Source organism: Schistocerca gregaria, chromosome 7, assembly GCF_023897955.1.
Source record: "Schistocerca gregaria isolate iqSchGreg1 chromosome 7, iqSchGreg1.2, whole genome shotgun sequence".
Lineage (NCBI taxonomy): Eukaryota > Metazoa > Arthropoda > Insecta > Orthoptera > Acrididae > Schistocerca > Schistocerca gregaria.
In genome coordinates, this window is record NC_064926.1 from 489720345 (window position 1) to 489736586 (window position 16242).

The 16242-nt window shown below is 40.7% G+C and overlaps 1 non-coding gene across 1 annotated transcript; it reads right to left on the minus strand.

Moving 5' to 3' along the window:
* Window positions 1–15783: 15783 nt before the first annotated feature.
* Window positions 15784–15857, minus strand: Trnat-ugu (transfer RNA threonine (anticodon UGU)). The gene has a single exon. It is a non-coding gene; the product is annotated as a tRNA-Thr (tRNA).
* Between the last annotated feature and the right edge of the window lie 385 nt (window positions 15858–16242).

Consider the following 16242-nt stretch of genomic DNA (forward strand, 5'->3'; position numbering starts at 1 on the left):
GTGTGAGAGAGAGAGAGAGAGAGAGAGAGAGAGAGAGAGAGAGAGAGTGTACACTGGGATATACTCCAACGGCAGCGATCCGTAATACTCTCCGTCTCCGTCAAGGATGTCAATACGTCGTGTCCTGTGCAATTATTTTGATAGAGGCGTTTTTTTTTTTTTCGTGTTGGGCGCTTCCAGATAGCAAGCCTTTTATCTTGCGTGATGGATCCTCAGGTCTCTAGTGCGCTGCCTAACGGGATCCGTCAGGGAAATGAAATATCGATTCATCCATCACGTGCGTCGTGAATAAGAGGGACACAAATTATAGTCTGAGGTATACAGTCAGCAGAGGCTGTGTGGGGCCTCGGGAAATGAAGTTTATGAAACGGAGGACGGGGAATTCCAAACCGCAATAAGCGAGAGAGTTGTTAACATTCGAGCTGTTTTAACAGGAACATCGTTCGCCACTCAGTATCACTTAAGTACTAAACTAGACGAACGACAGAATTAAAAGCATTTGAATAATTCTTGCATGAAAATAGTGAACATAACGGTCTTCAAGAATTATTCATATACAATATCTGATCAAATGATTAACATATTAACACGATATCATTCGCGGCGTATCAAGTCACGACTATCCTTCAAGATATCGAAGATAAATTAAATAAATTACGAATGACATTACACAAACCAAATGCGGTTAAGTGCCAGTTACAATCCGCCTACACCTATAAATAGAACCAAAACCATGGCCCTTTTAGGTATTCACCAAGTACGAACAAAAATAGTCCTCAATAATAAACCGATAGAACAGGTAGCCCATTTCAAGTATTTGTGATATGGCTTATCGTATGAACAAGATGTGGATACAGAGGAAAAACCTAAACTTACCAGCGTGTATGTGTCATTATAAGGAGGAAACCTAGCTTTAAAACAAGGAAAGAGACAACGCTAAAATTTTATGAATCCATGGCAGTTCCAATTTTGTTATATAGGGACCACGGGTCACTGAGATATAAAGTATGGAGCACAAGAAACAAAATTTCTAAGAGCTGTGAGAGGCTGCACTAGGGAAGACAAAATCAGAAACGAAGTAATAAGGGAAGAATTAAGGATGCAAACAATAACCAAAAAGGCAATCAAATAAAAAGAAAATTTGAAAGAACACATACTTCGTGTGCCATCACAAAGAGTTCTTAAACTTGCAATGGATTAAAAGCCTTGGGCAAGAGAAGTGTGGGAAGATGGAGGATGATATGGTGAGACTACAATAGGCCCTAGGCCTAAATCTGGAGTGGCACAAGAAGTAGTATCTGATCAAAAGCACTCAGACATTTATTAATGGGAACTATTAAGCAATGTGTCCACCATTCGGCTTTTTAATGCTTGAACCCTGATAGGGAAACTTGCAATGATATGTCTGTATGTTATTGGCAGAATAGCAGCCCACTCTTCCTCGTGAGCCGTAAGTATAGACTGTAGTGATCTAGGACGCTAGGATCTGGAGCGAAATCAAGTTTCTAACTTACCTCAAATATGAATTCAGATCGAGAAATTAGATGGGCCAGTCCACTTACGGAATGTATTGTCCACAAACCATTGCCTCTCAGATACTACGTATGCTGTAAAATGTGTCATATCCTACTGCACTTAATGCTTTCTTAGGCACAGTAGGTAAACCACACCGTAATCACGAAAAATACTCCCACGCTGTAAACATCACCTCCACCGTACTTCATTGGGGATATAATACTGTCTACAGAAATGTGGGGTTCATGAGGAGTTGTTCGACTATAGTCCCCCACTTCTTAAACTCCATATGCACAGTCATTGGCACGGTTTGACTGTATTTAGTATTTTGGAACTCCAGAGTAAATCCTTACGCTGTTTCCATGTCAATTATTTGGCTGTGGTTGTTCCTACAAGTTTCAGATTCATACACCTTATTAAAAAATCGACTTGAGCAGCTTTAGAAAAACTGGAATGTCCCTGAAGGATTTGTTACTCAGATGACATTCAGAGACTAGCCCATGTAGACTGAACGGTTCTCCTTTTACTCAGGTGACGACCAGTCACTGGTCAACGTCTGAGGTCACTGAGTCTCCTGACCGATCCATTCTACTCTTACTGTTTCTCTTCTGGCAACAAAACACGCTTCCGCCTCCTTTTATGTTTGCGGGTCCGCCTCTCGTGATAGCTAGTGCTCAGTTTCTGCCTCTCCATATCCCTACAGACACTACAATCAGATATTTGTATGAGGCCACTGACTACCACAGCGCGTCAGTAACATTGTAGATACACGGTACTGTTTTTGCGATTTAGGAAGTCCGCAGTTCCACATTTATTGAACAATGCAAGTTACCAAAAATTTAACCACTTTCAAATGTTGTCGGTATATGATTGGATATTTGTACAATATTTTTAGACAGTATTTCAGTACAGGTAATTGCAACATCTGCAGAAATTCTTAGGTTACTATTGATACTGTCTTAAAGGTCATTAATGCAGGATATTAATAGCAAAAGTCGTAACACACACCCCTGTGACGCGCCCGATACTTCATTCTACAAACATCAATGACTCTCCATTCAAGAAAATGTGTTGAGTCATCTCTTCCAAGAAATCATCAATCGATTGATAAGTTTAGTTGTGGCACTTGATCATCGTACCTTCGCTAACAAGTGACATTGAGGCAAAGATCTTTCGGAAGTCAAGAAATTCCGTATCTATTTAATTGCCTTGGTTCGTGGCTTTTTGGATGTCATGTGAGAAAAATAACCGGTTGGGTTTCACATGAGCGGTGTTGTGAATAGACGCTGGGGGAGAAGGAGGTGGTCGTTCTGATGGACAATCATCAATACTTCCTGGCTCAGAATACGTCCTGTTTCTACAACTGTAGGATCAGGGGTTAACTCGGCCGCAAATGTTTATCGTTGCCGTCAGGTGACAACTGCTGTATGCTTCAGATATAAATGTTTTAATTATATGACGTGTCTGAATTGCCATAAGAAAACTAGACGAGGACAATGACGAATCCTGCACTTCAGTGAACTTTTACTAAATGAAAGAAATTTAGACATCGTCCTTACCCAACTCGTAATTCGTACTCTACCATGCAGTTTCTCACCAAAAATGACTCCTTTAAATCAATTTACACATGCGGTTGATTATCTGACAGTAGGTAAGGCAAATGAGTTACCATACAAATGTCATCCAACTTTAAATCATTAACACATAAACACAAATCGTCGTAATGGGAAAAGATAACAAATAGCCACTATTGTGCACCTCATATACATATGAAAAGCTACTCAAAGTTGTTATTAAAACTACATTGGCGCAATGAGGCGTAAAATGTTACACCCAAAGATATAATTTAGAAACCTAAGTCGTCCATGGACCTCATACAGCTCACTGATATAGTGAATTGAATTCATGTTACTTTCCTGTTATGAAGCAATTCAGTTTTAAGGAACGAAAAAAAAGAAAAAAATGCGGTTCGCTACTTTCACGAACGAGCATTTGATCAACTGTATATAACTATAAGCAAACCTAAACTACTTTTAGAAAAAGAGAATGTATCCCAGAATTTTGTAACTTTAAAACAGAGCGCAGTTGCAATAAAGTTCTTACAGACAGCACTTCAAGAAGTCGTTGAAGCAGCTCATGGGTCACCACCAGTATTCTGCCTTCGTGTTGTCCTCCTCTAGTTCCTGTTTCAAACTTGCTCTATAAGCATTCGTCCATTTAATGCTGCGTCCTCGTCAATAACTCCACCATTTACATTGCGTTGTTTGCATAACGGAGATATTTCAATAAAGCTGCCTGCACATTAGCCAGCCGAAAACCTCTTTCGCACCGTACGCCCTCTAGCGATTCCCTCCCTCTGGCATTCCGCGCAACTGCAAATATCATCTTTGCTCACTTTGCTCTGAGAGGTAACAATGAGCATTTTGCATATGTTAAACATAATTTTGCCTTTCTTCTTAATTACGTACGTTACATTGTTGGAATTTTTCACCCTCCAGCAATTTCATTTGACAGTAAATACTTTTTTAAATATTTATGGTTTATAATAATTATAATGAAGTTCTTTATGAAATTGTTGTTTTCTTTCCCGCATGTAGTATCGCCTTCTGCACAAGCTGCCAAGCGATAATACATTTCGCTACCAGTTTTCGATAGAGTACTAGTTTATACTCGTAAACTGATCACGAGAAGAAAAGGAAGTAACTGGTTAAAACAGATGTGCAGAGGTGAGAAGCTGTTTAGTTACACAATCCCTAAACCACAATCTTGAAATGAGAGTAGGTTGCACATTATTGTGGGGAAAACCAGGACGTTGTCAAAACTTACGTGTAGGATTTTTAAATTTAGAAGAGTCGTTGTTTACAGCTTTCCTTTCTGTCGTTTGTGTATCTGGTAATATTGATCCTTGGCTATGTTTTCTCACAAATATGAGGTCACGGTAACATGTCGCTTTTGAGGAATTGCTCTATCGGAGTAAATTTTTGTGAAAATCTGCCCCAATTTCGGGTTGGTTATCACTGACAGTGGTACTGCTCATAATGAGTTATTCAGGCAGAAAAAAGAAAATCGTGTATTGAAAGATAGTTACACGTATTAAAAACACAGGAACCAAATAATAATATTCATAAAGAACTAACATATAGAGCGTCCTAGGAGGAACGGTTACCATTCAGGCATGTAACAGGAAGCAAAAAAAAAAAAAAAAAAAAAAAAAAAAAAAAAAAAAAAAAATGGACATATTCCCTATTCCGAATGGTTTCCGAGGTAAAACACGTTTGTTTTCAGGATAGTGGGGCACAGATATCTTGTGTCTTACCCACTCAACCTCTCTGACGACCTATCCTAGCCCAACCTACCTTGATGCTTTCGAGCTCTTTGTTCGGGATGTCTTTTCTTCATTAGTGTAAGCCGTTGAACGCACAGAATTCCATGGCGTGTTTGTGAGTGAAATAGTTGGAAGGTCTGAGAAAGTATCACATAAAAGCACCAGGTAACTGTATCTTTACACGTGCTGGCTAAAATATCCAACGTCTGTACTAACGAAGAATTTGCAGATTTTTGTATAGGTATGGCATCTGCAATGGAAGTGCTCATTCTGCTGTGGAAGAATACCGTTGGTACTTTCCGACACGTCGACTTCCTGATGGTAGAGCGGTTATCAGAGTCCTTAGCACTTTGCGTGAAACAGGCACTCTCCCTGGTTCCCACATGTATTTTGAATGTGTAGTCCATCAACCTGTGTTGGAACAACATTTTGTCGAGATGGCGTTGTGCAATCATATTATCAGCATACGGCGACTTTCTGCATTCATCGATGTCCCACCTGCCATTTGCTAACTGAACAGAAAAAGCGGATCAGTTAGAGGTACCAGAAGTACCCTCGCCATACACTGTCAGGTGGCTTGCGGAGTATTGATGTAAATAATTTTTTATGGCGAACACCACATCTGCAAGATTTGTATCCATTTCACATACAGACTGTTCACAATCTCCACGTTTATGACAATGCCACACGACTTTAACTTTGTCATTAATTGTATTACCATTGTCATTTGTTCCTTAATATTGTTCACTGACCAAGCAACGTTTACACGGAATGGCATTAACAACACATGTAATAACCGTCAATGATCGGAGGAAAATCCACACGCCACAATAGAAATCAACTTAAAAGTTAGTTTTTCGTTCAGTTTTTGTTGTTGCATGGTCCGTAGAATGTTGACGGTTCCAGTAATTCTAGAAGAGCCAGTGACAAGACAGAATTACTTGTGTTTTTTGTTTTTGTTTTTAAAACTGATTTGTTGCACACCTCAAGGACATTGCTTCGGCTAGGAGTACTGCAGTGTTTTCCATCATGATGGAGCCCCTGCACATTTTACCAGATGTCTGAAGGAAGATCTCAATGTCACTTACGCTCATTTCTAGATTCAGATACTGGCTATCAAGATCGCAGGAACGGAAGACGAATACCCGAGACGGGCAGCTTTGTCGCATCATGGATGCACGCTGCTGCCCTCATTATGGAGAGTGGATGGGGGGTGGGGGGATGTGCAAAGGCACTCAGACAAGCTAAACTACATGTTGTCCGGAGACAGCACATATGCACTGAAATGGGATATTCGAATAGTTTTTGTGAACTGTACAACACATGCAATGTGACGTGTACAGTAATTCTTTGCGGTGAATGTGCTAAAAGTGAAAAACTGATACTTTGTAAAACGCATATTGTAATATTCACTAACTGTCATACATGTGTAAATTCGACCTGTAGTAGTACAGGAAGTAAATAACAATGTACATAAAATGTGTTCTGTCTCAGAATGCATTTGGAATATGATAATACCCATATGACGTTTTTGCTTTAAATAATCGTTCTTGTCATATCCCTGAATATTGTCTGTTCCTCCTGAGACAGTCTAAGTATTAAACACTCAGTTAGAAACTAAAATAGTAATCCAAGTAAGAGAGTGTCCTATATTAGCCTAGTCACCTTCGAGCACTGTGTCATAATTCTGACTCGTGTAAAATTTATTTCTACCAGAGGTAGTTCATGAGTCCACTTCCTACGCTTTATACATTGGGTCCATTTTCACTTTACTTACCTTTATTGTCAGAAAATGGTTCAAGACAAAAAATTACCCTTTTTGCTACTTAGTCTTTTTACTTACTTTATTTTTTTCTTGCATTTGCTTTCATTTGCTTTCCTAAAAAGACAACACGTTGATTTTTTATAGTTGAATTTTCAGCTAATTCTTCAAGCTTACTTTTAACTGTTGAATCTGTTGAAATTGCTGTAACTCATTTTGGGAGTTACTTTTTCTATTGCCAGTCTTTGATAACGATCTTACTATGAGAGGTGATCTACGCATATTGCCGGGCTTAGATTGAGGTACATTTGACTTATCTAAAAAACAACTGTGGAATATATTTATTTGGCTGCGCTTAATGCTGCTTGGAAAGCTTTTCTAAAAGCTCGTTCGTAAGTTGCACCCTGTCATTAGCTTAGTTTGGTGCAAAACCCGCATCTGTGAATATGTCACAATTTAATGGATGTACTTCTGTGCAGCTCAAGAATGTCAGATGGAGTCACTGGAAGAGGATATCCACAAGAAGTTAGTTGTGTATCGTATATCATTATCATTCTCCTTCGGTTGTTAATCATCCAGTAGTCAGAAACTGACTCGAAGACTTTCTTCAGCGCCACATGTTTGTGACAACCAACACCTGGACAGACATTTTAGACAAAAACAGTAGTGGAGGACAAGGCCTTCAACCTAACTCAATGTTGATAGAGGATAACAGCGTATCACTTCTGTAAAATTATAGAGCATAGTTGGGATAAGGAATGAATGAGTGAATAGTGAGATAAATCAGCACTTAAAACAAATAACAATAAAAATAAAACAAAGAAATGTCACTAGGAACTAGAAACTATGCACACCAGGGCCAGAAATGGCATGCCTAACTTCATGCGAGCTTCGTTACTCGAACTACTGCAACACAGCGAGCGCCAGTACTGCCAGCTAAATAAAAGATTCTAACTACTGAAGGCACTAACTACTGATAAGCATAGTTAGCAAATGAAAAATATTGATAGAGAACAAACAATGTATTTACCTTAATAGTTTTAAAAAGTCATTATATATATATATATATATATATATATATATATATATATATATATATATATATATATATATATATATATATGAGTTCATGACATCCAGTCTTACAAATTTCCTTTTTGGGACGGACACATGTCCAGATAGTCCGCTCATAGTAACCTCTCAAAACTCTGGCATCTCTCTCCCCACCTCCACCACTGCTGGCGGCTCACCTCCAACTGCCCAACGCTACACGCTGTTCACATCCAACTGCCCAACACTACACAAGCGAATATTCCAGCAATGAGTCCAGCCAGCGACAGATTGCACACAGCGCAATCAACGATTTTCATACAGAGCACTACGTAGCGTTACCAACATAAAAACCTAAACAGCCTGTTTACAGTGGTATAAGCTTACTTTAGATTTCAAGTAAGCATTCGTACCACTAAATTCCCTATTATATTTTTCTTGCACTTTGGGCACTTCACATATTTTTCTCAGTAAGACAAACTAAAGGTGCCGTTTTCCGGCTGGTTCCACTTTTCTTGCTGGGTCGCGATATGTGAAAAGTTATTTTAGATTATGAGACTAGGTAAATCATGATTACATGGAAAACTGAGCAGAGAAATGAGCGAAAATGATTTCATCCGTCTGTATGCCAACAATTTCTATCAGATCAAAATTAAGTACTACTGAAAATTTGTTTTGTTTGTTATCTATGTCGTATGAAGAACACCTGCATCGCCATTTAAATGCAGTGTGGTCGTAGTTTCTTCACCACCTCCTCCTCCTCCCCGCTCCGCTCCCCCCTCCACCGCCCCTCCCTCTCCCGCCCCTTCTGCTCATCAGCCACTTTGGCGTGGTAGTGGAGGGAGTGCGCAACCAGGCGAGAAAGTTATGGCACTCGTACCAGGGCATGGCTCGAGTGTCGAGTTCTTAGCCACCCTTTGCGTACACCATAATAAGAAAATTGTGAGATTGCTGTACTTTGGTTTAGACCGCTATTTAGTTGCAGCGGCTCAGGATAGGGCCTGTAGAAGTATGACGGACTGCCCTGGTCTCCCCTCATAGCAGCCTATATTCTGCCATATTTCTTCCCATTCTGCCTTACAGTTGTTATGTGACCCCTCTTAGAGTTTCGCCATGTGGTCGAATGCACTGAGAGCGGGGATAACCAGGTGCGGAACATCCAAATCAATGTGACACGACAGGGATCTGAATGATAGGCGTACTCCTCCGGAACTTGGGTCCAGTGTGTTGAATCTGTGCCGCTTGGGTGGGAAGTATATCAGTCTGCGCTAGTGCGTGTTTAGGAGTGATGACAAAACGCACCCAGCACGTGGGAACTCGGCTCGCATCGACCAACATTAGCGAAAAGATGGATCGGCTGAAGCAGCCCATCTGTTTCGCCAGATTTAATTCCCCACTATGTTCCCTGTGGGACAACTCCAGGTTCTTAATTTACGACACCCCAACGCAGCCAGTAAAAGCATCGCTTGCCGGAATTCTAACAGCAGTAAATGTGCAATGAACTCGCCTGGAACACGAGATTTAAACACTTTCTGTAAATCTGTTTTACTTGTGACAAGAAATAGTGTAACAACTCACACTATCCTGTGGTACACTGTGTGTAGGAAGCGATCAGTATGTGTATCACAAGAGAGAGACTTCATTTCTCCATACTTCCGTATGGCGATTCCCCTGAGGCAAAACATTTAGCAGTAAGCATTCGTTACAGCATGAGTTACACATTTAAAAACAGCTCCGATAGAACGTACAAAACCTGTATTCAAAACATTCTTCCTCGTGTAAATACATAAATATAATAATTACCCTTTGTTTAATAAATAATTTACACGCAGTTATTTTACTTCCTCTCCATTTCTACGACAGTAGTCAAAAGCGTCAGACTTTGATCTCAAATAAACGTAGACGCAGACAAAAAAGGTATGGAACTATATTCTTTGTGTAGCAGTGGTTATTTTGCTTGGCATCAGATTTTGACAACATTTTAAACAATCAAATAAAAGTAGTATCAACTTGCACTCGTGTCATTGTTTAAATCAGTTACAATTCTTTTTTTTTCAGTCAATGCACAACTGAGTGCAACCGTACGGTCAAAATCGAGAGCACGTTTCATTTTACTGAATAGAATTGTAATTGAAAGAGAAAGATGCAGTACGTTTCTCCTTACCCCACAGTATCGTTGAGTAGTAGTTAACCGTATCAAAGAGTGCAATGGATATTCCGAATTGCCTCGTTATTTAAAACTCTGATTTGCACCCAAAGTAGTAATGTTGAATTAAATCTGCTTTGAAATACTCTCAATAAGCAGCCTTCGTGAAAAATTATTGGATGCAAATGATAATGAAAAAGAGATAAGAAAAACAATACGAATGGGAATGAAGTTCATTATTTTCGCTACAAGAATTCACTTCGCAGTTCATTTTTTGTATGTAGTTATTTTTAAATTTAATCTGAAAGGCTTAGTGGAAGTCTTTCAGTGGTTTCATAAAAGGCTGATTTTCGAAGAAATGCGTAAGTTAAATCTGGCAGTAAAATATATAACAGGTAGTAGACCTCGCAAAATAGAGCAATTAAAGTATTTAATGTACTGAAAACTTTCTCTAAAGAATTATTCCGCCTGGTTGCTTCTACCTACTTTTCTAACTTCACAATAACTGATGCTGTCGAACTCTTAAAATCGCCGCTGTTTCTGCTAAACAGAAATGCAGAACAGAATCGATACGAAGTGTTAATATGATTTTAAAAGTGAATTACTCTGAAACAATAGTTAATAATGTTTCCACTCGAGAGGTAATTAAGATTCCAACCATTTGTTAACTACAGACATGAAGTGTCCCTCGGTTTCTGCGTCGAAATTTCTTTCATCGAGCACCTTTACGTTTAAAGACAATTTCAAGAGCTCATACCAAACCTCTGCTCAGAGTATTATTCCATCTATATAAAACATAAATATGATTGTTACTGCTTGGTTCTGCCGTCTCTAAGGTCACTCGTACCAGTGTACTACAAAACTGCTATAAGTACTAGATGGTAGTTTTTCCAGACCAGCACAGGGACGAAGAATTAGTGAAGTTATCATTCTGCCTAAACATAAAATAATTTTTTTGTTAATGTAAATAATGGCTGTTGTCTTACAAACTAATATGTATTAAATAGACTACAGTTTATTTAAATTTCGGTGTTTTTAGGCAACCAGTAATCCCTATCTCTGATTCTTGAAAGAATCAAACTCTCAAATGTAAAACATCACCTGTGTGTCGTATAGCGATATAATTTTGTAAGAACATACAGAGATATATGGGATTCTGTCAGTAAAATGTTTTTCGAAAAGTCCTTTGATCAATTTGAGGGCCTCCGTATTCGTATCATGGAGAAAAATTTTCGTGAAAAGTTGAATATGTGTTTAAGGTTTGTTCGAAATCACGAAGTGCTCGAATTCTCAAACACTGAATGAATGTCATCTGTGTACTTTGCGAGCTGTGAGTTATGCTGACTCAATAAATATACGCAATTTCTAACTGTAATGCTTGACTCATTGTGTTAAGTCTTTAACATTGGATTATTGCTGTTAATGAGTAGATTATGATAGCATTTAAATTTTTTAAACTCAGTCAGTAACTGTATTAGGTTTTGAGTACCAAGTTTTCACTGCCCCTGGAGGCCATTAGATAGGCAACCTGCCACAGAACCTTACCCCGGGTTATCCGTTTAGTAATAAAGATTTTAAGCGTAAAATCTGGAAACAATCCTATCCTGTCGTAACTCTTGGAACGATAAATCTATGTGGAGGCCGTAATGGGAGACTTACGTCGTTTACAAAGTCGTCATCATAGAAAGATGTTACGCTTACAATGAAAAATTGTCAGAAGTACCAGTACCAAGAAAAACAGGAAACAAAGTTTTAGTATTTTTTTTCACCTATTGCATACGCCATAAAATGTTATGATATTGCCAAAATAGATAATAGAATTGCATTTGAGCACTCATTCCACTGTATTTCCCAGCACTCGCACCAAAAAGGAAGTGACAGTGAAGTGAACCATAATAAAGTAATACACACACATAACAGAGGAACGTTAGACGAAAACGACTACAATGTTCACAACTTATGTTAAAAATCCTCTTACTCCATCGGTACCACAGCGGTTCATTACAACAATTATTTTATCCAGCTGGAGTTTCGTTATATGATCTATACATGCTTAGGAATCGGCACACATGATAGAAATATGTAATTGGTTTTGCTAATCAGGTTGTAGGGAGAAAACTGTGTACACATCTGTTTCTCCACACAATGTATATTCCTCCTCTGTGTTACAAGGCAGCTATGTATCACGTTTAGACAAACATATGAGATTAAGCGTCCTCCAATGCTTTCTTGCTGCTGAGTGAAATGGGGCGGAGACAATACACCGAACACATATTCAGAAGGACAGTGTTTCCAATCCTCAACCGACCTTCATCTTTTACGTTACCCGAGGTTTTCCTAAATCATATAAGGCGAATGTCATGTCCATTCCTCTGGCAAGGACACGATCCATTTTGTTCCATATTCTAACACAATCCGCGCTTTTGCTTCACGTCTCATGTTTTAGTCGTTCACAGTACGTTAAACTCTACCCTACCTTTCAGAACTTCTTTCTTTGCTCGCTTTTTTTCCTTCCACCCCTACACTGTTAATTTTATTCCTTACATTGCTCGAAATTTTTCAAACGGAACGTCTTCCATTTTCGGACTTAGACTACTTTGTTTCCTAATCAGATATCACTTTTTGATGTCGATTTATTGAAGCTACCTTCTTAAACAAATTTCGTTAAAGTTAGCGTTGCTGTTTTCCTCGTTAACCTACTAAGATTCACTCTTTGAAGGTGCCAGTAACATGTTGCTAATGGAAGGCCCAGATTTACTTAACGAGAAGATAGAGTGATTACTACAACACACACAAAATATTTTCATACACTCCTGGAAATTGAAATAAGAACACCGTGAATTCATTGTCCCAGGAAGGGGAAACTTTATTGACACTTTCCTGGGGTCAGATACATCACATGATCACACTGACAGAACCACAGGCACATAGACACAGGCAACAGAGCATGCACAATGTCGGCACTAGTACAGTGTATATCCACCTTTCGCAGCAATGCAGGCTGCTATTCTCCCATGGAGACGATCGTAGAGATGCTGGATGTAGTCCTGTGGAACGGCTTGCCATGCCATTTCCAGCTGGCGCCTCAGTTGGACCAGCGTTCGTGCTGGACGTGCAGACCGCGTGAGACGACGCTTCATCCAGTCCCAAACATGCTCAGTGGGGGACAGATCCGGAGATCTTGCTGGCCAGGGTAGTTGACTTACACCTTCTAGAGCACGTTGGGTGGCACAGGATACATGCGGACGTGCATTGTCCTGTTGGAACAGCAAGTTCCCTTACCGGTCTAGGAATGGTAGAACGATGGGTTCGATGACGGTTTGGATGTACCGTGCACTATTCAGTGTCCCCTCGACGATCACCAGAGGTGTACGGCCAGTGTAGGAGATCGCTCCCCACACCATGATGCCGGGTGTTGGCCCTGTGTGCCTCGGTCGTATGCAGTCCTGATTGTGGCGCTCACCTGCACGGCGCCAAACACGCATACGACCATCATTGGCACCAAGGCAGAAGCGACTCTCATCGCTGAAGACGACACGTCTCCATTCGTCCCTCCATTCACGCCTGTCGTGACACCACTGGAGGCGGGCTGCACGATGTTGGGGCGTGAGCGGAAGACGGCCTAACGGTGTGCGGGACCGTAGCGCAGCTTCATGGAGACGGTTGCGAATGGTCCTCGCCGATACCCCAGGAGCAACAGTGTCCCTAATTTGCTGGGAAGTGGCGGTGCGGTCCCCTACGGCACTGCGTAGGATCCTACGGTGTTGGCGTGCATCCGTGCGTCGCTGCGGTCCGGTCCCAGGTCGACGGGCACGTGCACCTTCCGCCGAACACTGGCGACAACATCGATGTACTGTGGAGACCTCACGCCCCACGTGTTGAGAAATTCGGCGGTACGTCCACCCTGCCTCCCGCATGCCCACTATACGCCCTCGCTCAAAGTCCGTCAACTGCACATACGGTTCACGTCCACGCTGTCGCGGCATGCTACCAATGTTAAAGACTGCGATGGAGCTCCGTATGCCACGGCAAACTGGCTGACAGTGACGGCGGCGGTGCACAAATGCTGCGCAGCTAGCGCCATTCGACGGCCAACAGCGCGGTTCCTGGTGTATCCGCTGTGCCGTGCGTGTGATCATTGTTTGTACAGCCCTCTCGCAGTGTCCGGAGCAAGTATGGTGGGTCTGACACACCGGTGTCAATGTGTTCTTTTTTCCATTTCCAGGAGTGTATGAGTAAAACACATTAATCTGTAATACGTAACTCAAATGCTTTCCATATCCAGTCGACTAACAATATAGACTAACATTTATTACTGTCACTGAGTGCAAGAATACTATTTATGCTTGATTAGCGTTGTAGGATAGTCACATATGAATTTAACTGTACTCATCGGTGCACAGTTGTGACTAATAATAGTAACTCTGTCGGATCTGAGCTTTGATGGTGCTGCTGTCTTCATCGCTGATCACAGAATCGGGAAAGCGACCATGCACTCTGACGTAAGTAGTACTCCGTCAGTAGTGGTGTATGGACAGGCTTGAGGGCGTGTCTTCACCGGCAACTCTCATTTGTGCTTGAGTCTGGCACCGACTGTCTTTATCTTGTGTTGCAGTTGTGAGGTACCATGTGTGATCGGGGACCTTCGTTTCGTACTACACCACAAATACTATGCGCAGTTAGTATCAGTAGTTCGTAAGTGTAAATTCCCTATTAATTTTTCTGTGTCTACTGCTGTTGTAGTGCTGAAATGTTTTCGAGCTTTTTATTTCCTTCCTGTCAGTTCTAACACTTGCGTTTCTTGTGCAAAGTGCGTTCCAGCCTAATTTACATTCCTGTATTCTAGAGTAACTTCCGGAGTAGAAATATTTTATTATGTGTATTTATAGACCTGTTTCGTAGAAATTACATTCTGACAGTTACATTTGTTCGTCTCGGGTTTCAGAGAATTCCTGTAGTTACTCGTATTAACTTCATTTATTTATGTTACTTCGTACTCAATTTTGATGGTGTGCTATTATTGCATGTTAGTAACGCATTTCATTTTCTGATTGCAGGTAACTGTCTTTCAGTCTTCTTGCATACTGCTGATCCCTAACGGTAAGCACTTTAGACACCGATCCTCTGATATCAGTACTTGTGCGCAAGATAAGAACATCTATGACAATGAATATAAATTGTACACTGTGGCGTAGAGGTTCTGATTTCATTTAATGATCACACAGCGATATAACTGAAGTACTGACCATGGCATTGATTTATCTATGCTAAAATGAGCAGTTAATGGAGTAAGAAATGTGTCAAGATCGCTATCATCACTTTTCAGCTCTAAAAGTCGATCTTCGCTGCCTCCATCTTTGCGGTCCATCGGTTCCCTCCTCAGGTGTTCAGGTGTTCCATTCTGTACTCAGGAGCTTCTGATTTTGATTTCTTTTCACCTCCACACGTCCTTATTAACGGTTTGTATATTTCCATGTACTTGCCCCTAGTAATCCTTTTCTCACATTCAGCTGTATCTCTTCCACTTTCCCCAACTCCTTTTCCTTTGTTACCTTCCCTGTCAATTTACTTATTTTTTGCATTCCATTCACCACTTTGTCCACACTTGAAAAGCCTCCACCCACTTCTTCTCTTACTTTCTCACAGTGGAAGTTTCGTAACTTAAATCACTTCAAAAAATTATATTCTCACTAGGAATAACTATTTTTCCATTTCTATCATTGGTTTAATATCTGTACTGCACCTCCAGTTGATTGCTATTCGGCCGCTGCGATCGCAGTTTCGAGTCCTGCTTTGGGCATAGATGTGTGTGATGTCCTTAGGTTAGTTAGGTTTAAGTAGTTGTAAGTTCTAGGGGACTGATGACCTCACAAGTGAAATCCCATAGTGCTCAGAGCCACTGGAGCAATGAAATTATAATGAAATCTAGACCTTTCGCTGCTTAGAGGCGTTGATAAATGTCAACGGGGACAGTTGATAAAAGTGTGCCCCGACCGCGACTCGAACCCGGGACCTTCAGCTTACATGGCAGACGCTCTACCCGACTGAGCCACCGAGGACACAGATGATAGTTCGACTGCAGGGACTTATCTCTGACACTCTCCCCGTGAGACAAACAATTTCCAACTCTGTGTCCACACACAACGTTCGTAGTGCCCCTGCCCATCATAGAGCGTCTACCATGTAAGCAGGAGATCCCGGGTTTGAGTCCTGGTCGGGGCACTCGTGTTTTAACTGTCCCCGTTGGTATTTATCAGCGCCTGTAAGCAGCGAAAGGTCTAGATTTCATTATAACTACAGACATTGGTCGAGTCGATGCCACGTCGTGTTGGGGGACTTCTACATATATATATATATATATATATATATATATATATATATATATATATATATATATATATATATATTTGTGTGTGTGTGTGTGTGTGTGTGTGTGTTGTCGTC